Source organism: Pinus tabuliformis, chromosome 2_2 (assembly GCF_031772625.1).
Source record: "Pinus tabuliformis cultivar Carrire ecotype Pingquan chromosome 2_2, CPIR1, whole genome shotgun sequence".
Lineage (NCBI taxonomy): Eukaryota > Viridiplantae > Streptophyta > Pinopsida > Pinales > Pinaceae > Pinus > Pinus tabuliformis.
Window position 1 is genome coordinate 949,596,264 of NC_142300.1, and position 12,072 is coordinate 949,608,335.

Here is a 12,072-nt window from a genome sequence, read left to right on the forward strand (position 1 = left end):
TTCTGTGAGCAAAAGGCAGAGAATTGAGTCTCTGTTGTGTGAAGTAAGCTTGAGAGAAGACTGTGTGTTGTGGAGAACAGAGAGGTGAAGAGCTGAGTGACTGTTGATGTTAAGAAAATCAGAGGTTTGCTGAATATTGCTAGAAATACTTGAAAAGTGCAGCAAAGGGAGATGAGAACAAAATATGTTATCAAATAGAGTTGTTGCCAAACTACAAAGAATGACCAATTCTTATTTGAATGTGGGTTGGTGGCTGTAATATAGGAAGTTGGTGCTTCCATATCTAGTGGAGATTGAGAAGGCTTGGGGGACAATGCCTCCTATAGGTTGGGACTTACTTAAATCCAAGGAGCTACAAGTTTTTACTTGCAACAAACCCATGAGGTTGATGCCTCACATGGTTCTTCTGGTAAGCTAGTCAGGTGTCTACAAATAAAGAGAGTTGGTGCTCCCTGCTAGTTGGTGCTACCAAACAATCAAAGGGAGTTGGTGCTTCCTGTGAGTGGGTGCTCACAAAATAGATTGATGTAATAGAGTAGGAGCTCTTATTTACATCAATAACAACAACAAGATTTGTGGTTTTTTCCTGAAAGGGTTTCCACGTGAAAAACGTGTGTGTAATTTGTATGATTCTTATGGTTTGTATGCTTGTGCGTTGAGCTAATGTTGCTGCCACATTATATATTGCTACTGAAATATGGATGGATTTCAAGTTAAAAAGGAAAAGTAAATTGGCATAAGGAAGTTAAAATTAGCCATAATACTGATTCAACCCCCTATGAGTATTAACATTTTTTTCCAACAATTAGTATCAGAGCTAGGTTCCTTGAGAAATAGCTTAATCGCTAGAAGGTAGATCAAAGGGAAAAAATTTCTAATGATGTTTGACTAGCAACAGAAGAAGTTTCATTATTAAATAGATCAAGCCATGAGATTTGGTATGAAATTTGGAAGGTTAGAATGCGAGGCTACTTGATGTCCTTGGATGGTGATATATGGCTCTCCATATTAAATGAAAAAAAGAATGAAAAATCCAAGGAGGTCATCCTGAAAGGGCTAGCTAAGTCAGATGATGATAAAGTAAAGAATTGTGAGTCAACAAAGGAAGTGTTGAATAGACTACAATGTCTGTATGGTGGAGATATCCATGTGGCTCAAGAAGAGTTTGAGGAGCATTGTTGCTCAAACAATGAATCAGAACTTGGAGAAGTTGTTGCCCATCACACGCCTGGCAGTGATGAATAAGTCTTGGAAGAGAGACCATGTTGCGCAGAAGGTATGATATTGCCTTGTGATAAATGTAAATAAATAGGTAATTCATTATCTAGATGTTCATGATAATCACTTGAAGATAGATATAACCATGCATCTAGTAACTGTAATGAAGATAGACCCATTCTAGTAGCAATAGAAAATAAGGGATCCTCATATGAAGAAGGAATAACCCTTAGACATGTGGAAGACTCCGCGGACATAGAGACGAGCTTAGATCTCTGTGGTAACTAAGTTATCACCTCTGAAAAGAGAAGAGAAGGATCTAAATGAAATTATATTTTCTATAAAGAAGTTGAAATATGCTCCAAAAGAGATCAAGGACCTATCACAAGCAAATCTCAAGCAAGAGGAGAAACTGGAAGTTTACGAGCTTGAGAATGAGAAGTTGAGAAAAACAATAGTTGAACTAATTTCTCAACAAGAAGATGCTTGCTGACTGATTGGGAGGTAAACCCATCAACTGAGTATAAAGGAGGCTTGTTGTGAAAGACTACAAACTGAGGTAGTCTCATTGAGACATGAATTATAAAAGTAAAACAAAGAGTTGTCTCAATATCAGAAGCTCGAGGGTTCCAACAACAACAATAGAAAGGTTGTTGGACAACAATAGAAACAAGAGAAGAAATACGGAAAAATAAGAAGGAAAGGAAACTACAAGGAATAGTGCATGATAGCAATGCTTGTTGTCATAAAAGGCATGAGAAGAGCTAGCAAAGGACCTTCAAAGACAAGGTAACCTATTTCATCAAAAGCATTTTCATGGTTTTTGTTTTTCTTGCAATAATTTTGGACATAAAGCCATAGACTGTAGATGGCATGCAAGGAAACAAAATGTGTTGGGTAACAACAACCTAAGGATGCACAATAACGCTAGAAGATGGAAATTTGGCCACAATAGGAGTTTTGACAAAAGAGTTGTCAAAAGGAGTAACTCCTCCGCCCCATTCTTAGGCCAAATAAAATGCTACGATTGTGGAAAATTTGTCTCAAGAGAGATGGTTGGGGAAATGAGAAGCAACGTAATGACTCTTAGCATATACATGCAAATGTAGTAGCTTAGGGTTTGAAGACAAGGAGAAAGAATCAAGCAGAAAAAATATAGACTTGTCTTCAGTGCTCTGCGTCAAAAGAGCAAGATGAAAAGAGGAGGAAGACATCATTAGAATGATCCTCCTAATTTTGTGGAAGAACCCACTGAAACAAAGAATGGCTTCAAGAGGGTTTGGGTGTAGAAGGAGGAGTTGAACAAAAACTTTCCTCTACCCATGTGTAGCCAAGGGAGGACCCAAACAGGGGTAAATAAGAAGCAAGATGGGAATGATTTTTTTCAAGTCTCGACCTTTAAAGGTATATAGAAATAAAGGGGGTGATCTTCTCAGGGCGAGTAGATCTTCTGTTTCTCTTCAGTGAAGGAAGAGAAGGGCCTCAATGGATGTCGAGTAAGTTAGATGCATGAGGTCGGGAAGATGAAAAATATGGCACATCTGATTGATGAAGGTGGAGTGCAACCAACATAAGGAGTACACAACAATATATTTTGTTGTGGGAAGAATAAGGGTTGCAATGGAAGTGTGGAATGATAGGAAACTCATGGTCTTGTCAGGTCCACAGGATCAATCCCCAAGAAAAGAGAGATAGCCTTGCAGGAGATCAGGGAACATTGGCTCAGGGGGGGCTTCTTTGATAAGCAGTAGTAGGAAAAAATGGACAACCTCAAAAAGGAAGATTGCTGAGCAAATAAAAGGTTTGCATATTTGGTGAAATACTCTTATTTCATTTAAGTTGTAACTTTGAGTATGATTAGCAGCCTTGTGTTTGTGAAACACAATTGGTGTATGATTTTTCATGTCCCTTAACCCTCAATTGGTATTTCTATGTCAATTGGTTGTGATGGGCTCATGTTGAGTAACTATGTGTGCAATTGGACATTTCTTTTTTAGATAGGAAATAATAGAGTTTTCCTGGTACAATGTTCCACTTCTATCATTTCTTTTGATGAAATTGGTATGAGATGTGAAGCAATCCCCATAGTATGAAAATGATCTCAAGGGGAGAAGTGGAGATGCTTAAGTAAAGTGAGCACAGTCTCGGAAGAAACAACAACAATGAAGAATGGCTAGCCAAAATACATCATTATATTTTGGTATTTGTAGTAGCAGCAATGCCATGCAGAATTTAATGGGTATCAATCTTTTTGATACAAAAGATGCATTAGGGGACAAACTGCTCAACCAGTAGCCATAAGTTGTGAAACAATGGAAGGAAAAATTAGAGGGAGTATATATTCAAGGGGAGCATATCACATTTTCCCAGTTTATGGAGTAGTAGAAGCAACAAACCTGGAAGAGGTGTCTCTGTGAGGCAGGATGCACATCTCAACAACCAGACTCTAGTCCTCATAATCAGTGAGAGCATGGGGAGAGAAAGGAAACTTGTAGACGCTAGCCATTGATGTCAAAGGGGGAGAAAAGTTGTGTATAATTTGTGATGCCAAGAAGGTCATTGTTGTCTCATGCCATGACATGTGTGGAAGCAGCTTGAGGTTTGGCCATCACTTGGAGAAAAGGATGGTGTGTTTCCATCAATGCCAAAGGGGGAGATTTTTGGATAGTTGGAATTATGTGCATGGCCAGTGGCCTTGAGAAGGCATCCTCAAGTGTGTTGGAATTGATGTCAATGATCATCCTAAGGAGTTGTGTTGGGAATTTGGCTTTCCTAATGGTTGGTAGGAGAATCGGCATTGATGTCAACCAGATAAGCTTGGTTGCTTGTTGCAGGAGATACTGGTAGTGATGGTTTAGGAGGAATCTCTTGGTAGTCACAGGCTTCATGTAGAGAATAATCGCAGTAGAAGGCTTACTAGAGAAGATATAAAATGATGATTATAGTGATGGACTAGGATGGAAGTCCATTGGAGGTGCAAGCCTCATGCTAAAGACACACTGTGTGTGTGATTCCTAGTTTTCCAGAGATTTTAGGAGCAGAATATTGGAAGTGAGTTTGGACCCATATTTTTAGGTAACATATGGGTTCAATGGCTAATCAGACTTCTTCCATTTGAAACTTCTCTAGAAGAGATTTCCCACGGTATGCGGAAGTCCATAAATGGGCTTGGGGTTCAAACATTATGGCATGCTGAAGTTCAGGGTGAATAAAGCCTTAAGCAAGGAGGAAGATCGAAGATCAGAGGTCCCGAATATCGAAACCCCAGCAAATCAGAGATTGAAGCATTGTAGGACTTAAAAGTAAGATTTCAAAGGTTTTAAGGAGCAACACACAACAAACGCAAATCTCCGATCAACAATTAGCGATATCGCATGACGGAGGTCCCAACATATCAACAATTGGAGGATCCAAGGTGCAGCACAACAACTAAGGAAATTCATTGATTTGTGACTTGTGATCCTGCATGTCGGAGGACAAGGCCATATCGGTGATCGACGTTCGACAGTTTCATAGGTGACCAACATTAGGAAACAACCTATTAATGAACGTTGATTGAGTTAAATAAGTCAAGACAATGCATTCTTTGTTAAATCGTGAGGAAGGCCAAAAAGGAATTTACAAAGGAATTCGGTGAGAAAAAAGGGTAGGTGAGGCATCTTTCTCTCTCCTCTAGGAAAGACACATGGAGGCATCTAGTTGGGTTTGATAAGGACATATAACAGTCTCAAATGAGCTTCGATGTGTACAAGTGGCAGGATCTTATTGGTTTTGATAAGGGACACGTGGCAGGCAGTTTTTGTTTTTTAAGGTGGTCTAAAGGACCATATCTTGGTGACACATGTCACCACTCAGGAGACGTCACGTGGCGATGATGATGTCACATCGGCGATCGACGGTTTGTTGTTCCTGACATATAGGAAACAAGTGGAAATCCCCAATAAGAAGGCTTTGATAATGTTAAGCGCTTGATTGTGGAATAAACACAAAACCAATTTCATTGTGCTTAACAAAGGAAAAAGGCTCCTGACACAATGTTGAAAGACTTAGCACCTTAGGTCATGGCACTCAGTCATCGCCCTTGGTCCTATGAAGTAAAATTAGAAAGGGTGCCAGAATAAAAAGTGTCAAGGACAATCAAAATTCGCTATTTGTTTGTGAATAAAGTTCTGATAGAGGAATAGCTCAAATAAAGCATAATGCAAAGGAGAAAATTCCTCCAACGCAATGTTAAAGGGCTTAGCACCTTAAGGCTAAGCTTTTGGTCACAACAATTGGTCCTAAAAGTGGATATTTGATGAGGGTTGAAAGCAAAAGGGGCTTAACATAATCAAAGGTCAGAAATTGGCAATTTCTTGGTGTCGCACCATGATGTAGCAATTTAAAGTATTTCCTCTAATAAAGCATGGTACAAAGTATTGAACGACATATAGAGTAGCAAGCTATGTGAGTAAATTCTTAGCATATGTTTGGTCTCAGAAATGAAGGTCGACTGTCGAAGATCTCTGATACAATGCAACAAGGACAATGTTCTGCTGAATGTCCATGCCTGAAGTATAGAGAAGCCATGTTGGAGTGTTGTCAAGCTATGTGAGATTTTAAGTGCATGGAGAGTCTCAGCGATGGGAGAGCTGGAGATAGAGAGGATTGTGCCTGGGTTGAGTATGCAAGTGGAATAATCGATGGCAGGTGCAATGGAAGCATGGAGAGTCCATGCCTAACTAAAGTTCGTAGTGATGAATGAGGACAGCGTGGTAGCATCGATAGTGTGGCAACATCGACAATGTGGCAGCATTGACAGGGTGGAAGCATTGATTGTGTGAATGGCAGAGGAACAAAACTCAGGTGCTTTGAGGAGAAAATGAGGGGAATGCAACATTGTTGCATGAGAGCCTTAGACAAAAGTGCTCTGTGGGAGTGCCCTATTGTGCGAGGATGTGTAAGATCTAGTTTTATGTGTAAAGGCTAAGTATGCCTAAGCATAAGAAAAAGAGACCTCGACATTAGTGAGATTTTTGTTAAAGGCAAGAGTAGTGTATGTTGTGTATGAAAGGTTGTGAGCTACTCGTGTGTTGTGTGGAAGGATGAAGGAGCCTGTGAGCAGAAGGCTAAGAGATGAGCCTGTGTTGTGTGAAGCAAGGACAAGAGTAGACTATGTGTTGTGGAGAACAGAGAGGCCAAGAGCTAAGTGACTGTTGATGTTAAGCAAATCAGAGGGCTACTAAGGAATGTTGCAAATAGTTCAAAAGTGTAGTAGAGTGAGATGAGAATAGAAGATGTTATCAGGCATAGTTTCTGCTAAACTATAGAGAACAACTAGTTGTTATTTTAATGTGGTTTGGTGCCTGCAATACAGGAATTTGTTGCGTCCATCTCTAGTGGAACTTGAGAAGGCTTGGGGGTCAGTGCCTCCTACAAGTCAGGACTTGCTTAAATCAAAGGAGCTACAAGTTGGTACTTGCAAGAAACCCATGAGGCTGGTGCCTTACATGGTTCTTCTAGTAAGCTGGATAGGTGTCTACAAATAGAGAGAGTTGGTGCTACCAAACAATCAAATGGAGTTGTTTCTTCCTATGATTTAGTGCTCACAAAATAGATTTATGTAATAGAGTAGGAGCTCTTATTTACATCAATAACAACAACAATATTTTTGGTTTTTTCCCGAAAGTTTTTCCACATGAAAAACCTATGTCTAATGTGTATGATGCTTATGGTTTCTACGTTTTTTTGTCGATTTAATGTTGCTTCCACATTATATATTTTTGTTGGATATATGGATGGATGTCAAGTTAAAAAGGAAAAGTAAATTGGCATAAAGAAGTTAAAATTATCCATAATACTAATTCACCCCCGTTTTAGTATTAACATTGTTTCCAACAATTCCTGGATGTGGGTGGCTCCAACGCGTAGCAGGTTAGTGGCTCGTCACATGGGCATGTGTCAGCCCGGACGAGCCACGCAATATAGAGCCGGTGGTTATTTAAGACTGGCGGGGCAGTCCCTCTGCGGGAATTAATTCAAGTCATTTCGGTCTTAACTGCTCTCCTGGGAAGTGGAAAAATGGCGCTACAAAGGCATGGCACCTCTGTCATTCTCCCGCAGTCTTGCATAAGGTCTGGGCATTCGGCGGTAGCGTCGGATTATTCTCTGGTTCTGAGGGAGATTACGCAGGGATACTCCTGCTCTCTGGCCAATTTGGGGATGCAGCGTGAGCGCCAAAGGATGATTAGCAGGCGCGGAAGCTCCAGGGGTCGTGCTTCGGCTCAGAGGCATGCTATTTCACCCTCTTCCTCAATTGAGGATACTTCAGACCACCGTCGCTCCAGGGGACGAGCAGTTGGCCGTGGCAGGGCAACGGAGCATAGAGAAATCATGGATTGTGGCCACTCTGCGCATCCCATGGTCAGGTATCGAATTCCCTGCTCTCTGGAAAATTCAACATTCATCATTTTGGTTTCTGTGGAGCACTGTGGCAATCCAGGAGGTCAAGAGGAAGCTATGCAGGCAAACCCTCCTCGGGTTCCAGGGTTTGTTCCCACAATCGACATGCAAGTACCTACTATCGATCTGCTACGCCCCATCAAGGATAGCTCCTCCCCAGACTCTCCGGCAGGCCCCAGCGAACCCGCGCAGAGGATCCATCTTCTCGACCCGGACATCCCCAAGCACTTCAGGGGCAAAGAGGAGGATGAACCGCACACCACCGATGATGAATAACTCGACCTGTTGTTTGCTCTTAGTCGCTGAGAAGGGAAAGTTTTCTCTGTTTGCTCTCACTGTCATCTTGTATGTGTTCGGACTCAGTCCTTATGTGTTTCAGTGTCGGTCTTATGCACTGTCCTGTGTCGTTATGCTAGTTTGTCATCGCTTCCAATTTTTGTACCCGTGTAATTTTGGACATGTTTAATCCTGGGAAATCTGTCAATCTCTCGACAGGAATCACAAGGCTACGGATCTGTTGTAACACTGATGATGTAATTTTTGACTTTTTTGTAATATAATAGATTAGTCTGATTCAAAAAACAAACAAACAAAAAAAACAAACATACAAACAAACATTGTTTCCAACAATAATATATTAGTTTCCTTTTTCCCTCTAACTCTTTATCACCCCACAACTTGTTCTTAAATTTGGAAGTAATAATATTTTTAATATTATCCTTATCCTTCAAGATTATCTCCTCCTTTTCCCCCCAATGGTCTAGCCAAGACTGGGCATCCTTATGCCATCATCACTTGAGTTGAAGGTGGGGGTTTTGGCTAGAGTTGGACGAAATATTAGGAAACCTCTTCACTTCCATGTTGAATAACTTCTTATTCTACATGAGATACCTAGTTATAGCCATGCTTTCAATGGGGAAAAGGCTAGCTTCAGTCAAGAGGATATGGTAGGGAGTATTTCCTTAATCTTTATGTTGTAGGTTGTAAATTATTTTTGGGTCTACTCAATCTTCCTCGACGAATCTCTAGATATACTGTAACCCCAAACTCACATCCATATAAAATTAGAGGGGTGGTGTTCATCCCAAAGAGTTTTTTTTAATTACAAATCCAAAAATAGGCTAACTTACAATTGTTTTCAATCCCATAGTAAGTTTTCCATCCTCCATTTATCCTTTTCTCAATTGTATAATTCAAATTAAATTGTTGATGGATGTCGATTCCCAGATATTTGTATGAAGGAACATTTTCTAGGTAGTTATTGTCACAAATGAAATTATCATAGGTGATCTTTTTGGATTTAATTATCATGACGTTAGAGTTGTCATTATTGACAATCATACCCATCTTGGAGCAAAGACTTGGAGGATTCTTAGTTGCTTCATGATACCGTCATGGATTCATTTCAAAAGAACAATATCTTTAGCATTAAGGAGAAGAGTTGTGACCATACCAGTAATGCTGGGGCCACCATACCTTGTAGCTTCCAAACATTATTTTAGCTTATCAATTTATATACCAAAAAGGGTAGGGAATAAGGGACACCCTTTCTTGACTCCAATATTGCATTTAATTTCTTGAAACCAACCCTCGATGGTCTTAAGCTTGGAAATATCATTCTCATATAGTCGAGTATTAACAACATGTTGGGTGCAGTATAGGGAATATTAATGGGCCAACATTTAATTTTCAATACGGGATTTCGTAAACTTTGATGCACAACACTAGAAATGCTATAGAGAGCCCCTAACAACCTGCAAATCAAATTCTAGTCTAATTTTCACACCAATCCAAACAAATTAGATTGAATCTTACACTTCAAAGAAAACTTGAGAAAGCATAAACACCAATCCTGCAATCCATCAACAATTATAAGAAAACCTTAATGACATAATAGCAAACCATAATTATTAATCGATTGGAAACAAGCCCAACCTTTTGACAATTTAAAGAGAAAACCCCTCTATTAAATCTGTTAGGATATTCCGACACATAGGATATAGTTAAGTTCAACTTGGTCTAGTATAGAGTTAGGCTAGAGTTAGGTAAAGTGTGTTTCTTTACCGTTGTACATTTTGTAACTTACAATCCGACGGTCACGATATGTAGTGATCCGACGGTTCACTCTCACCTCGGTATTACCGACACTTGATCCGTGGCTTGACACCCGATTGGTCCATGAGTTCTATTTAAAGCGCATGGAGGGTCATTGTTCGGGTAATCCGTGCATGAGAGAAGCTTATGTAAATTTTCATTCTTTGATTAATAAATTGTCTGTACCCACGTTGGGACAGGCCGTGGACTGTTTCCCTCCTTGCACTCTGAGGGTTTTAACCACGTCAAAAATACTGGTGTATTGATTTGAGATCTGGTTGTGAGCGGTGTCCTCTTGGTATTCTTTCTGAGGAACTTACCCTGTAAATTCCTACATGGTATCAGAGCTATTTGAGGGCCGCGTCCGTTGGTGATCCAAATCTGAAGCCAGTAGAACTGCATGCGGCTGTCGTTTCCTAGATCTGCTGTTTCTGACTGCTTTCGGGCCGAGAGGACTGCTCTGTTGCGTTCGGAGCATCTGTTTCAGTGAGGAACCCCTTTCGTTTCACGCGAAAAGGTTTCCGGTAGCCCTAGCTGCGTCATTTTTCAGATCGGGAGGTATACAGTGTTTTTTTTGCAGTTTACTGTCATTTTCTCTCTGCTTATTTCGGTTTCGGTTTATTTAGCCTTTTTTTTTCCGGATCTATACCTTTCATTTCTGCGTATGCTCTTTGCCCTGCGACTCTGTGCGATCTGGGCAAATCAGAAACAGAAAGAAAGGATTTTTCTCATGCGTATGCTCTTTTCCCTGCACCTTAGTGTGATCTCGGAAAATCAGAAACATTGAGAAAAATATTTAGTTTTTCGGCTAAAAGCTAACTTTGAGATTTTTTTTAAAAATTTCTAGTTCTTTGGCTAAAGCTAACTTCGAGCCGTAAGGTTCGTTTTTCTTTGGATATTCGTGTTGGGTTTTGTGTTTTGTGTTTTGTAGGGGAAAAGAGTCTTCCCAAGGCAAGCACGCAAATCGAGGCCCCCCCCCCTCTCTCTCTCTCTCTCTCTCTCTCTCTCTCTCTCTCTCAAATATTTTGTATAGATCAATTGGTTCAAAGACCTTTTAAGAGAGTAGAGGTCTTGGGTTCAAGTCTCCATTTTGTGGGGGCGGATTTTTTCATTCCCGCACATTCGCGCACTTTGCCGGCAACTTCAACAATTTTTTTTCAAAAAGCCATAACTTCTTCATCCGGAAGCCTTTTTCAGAGCCGTTTTTTTTAAAACCGCCTATTTTTTCGAGATCTATCCATTGGACCACTTACTTTCAGCATCTTCAGCTTCAGTTGTTTTTCAAAAAATGGAAAGTCCATGCCAAGTCATTCTTGACAGCACTAACTACTTCCAATGGGTAGCCTACATGGGAGATTTACTTAGAAGTAAAGGTCTCTTCAGAATAGCCACAGACCAAGAGAAGAAACCCAAAGATGAAGACAAGGCCGAAAAATGGGAAAATCGACAAGATCAAGCACGTGGTTTGATAGGAATGTCTGTTTCTCCTGATCTTAGATTCCACATTGCAGAAATTGAAACTCCTCATGAAGCATTAGAAAAACTTGCTAAAGTTTTTGGGATTAAAAATGAAATTAGAGCCCATCAACTTGAGAATGAGTTGCTTACTTTGGATCCTAATAATTTTTCTTGCATTGAAGATTTCTTGTCCAAATTCAAGACCCTTAGATATCTCTTGGAAGGTGTTAAAGTTAAGAAAGAAGATGGTAACCTTATTTATTCCATCCTTACTAAGTTGGGACCAGCCTACTCTGTATTTGTTTCCACTTTCCATTCTACCAGGGAAGCTTTCATTTGTCAAGGCAAAGACTACAAGCCCCCTTCCTTTGACTCCTTTTGTGATTCCTTAATAAGAGAACAAGAAAAACTCTTACACCTTGGTCTTCTTAATCTTGGAAACTCTTCCTCGAAAGCGTTAGCCGCCCAGCAGCAACCAAATTCAAAGAATCCTAAGAAGTCTTATCCTCAAAGGAATGGTCCTAAACCAACTCAGCCTCAAGATGAAAGATCATTTCAGCAATATGACAAGACCAATAAAAACAAATGGAAGAAGACTGACAGACATTGTAACTTTTGTAATCGAGATGGCCACTTAGAATCTAAATGCTTTAAGAAGATGGAAGCCTTGGAAGCCGCAATGAAGAAACATAACATCCATCTGGAGCCTACTTCAACTTCAACTTCCGGAACGGCATTTTCTGCATGTCATCGTCAATCATCTCAGTCTGGTTATGCATTAAATGTATCTTCTTCTTCTTCTCATTCTCATGAGTGGCTCATTGATTCTGGAGCCTCTTGTCACATGGCCAAAAACCAAGC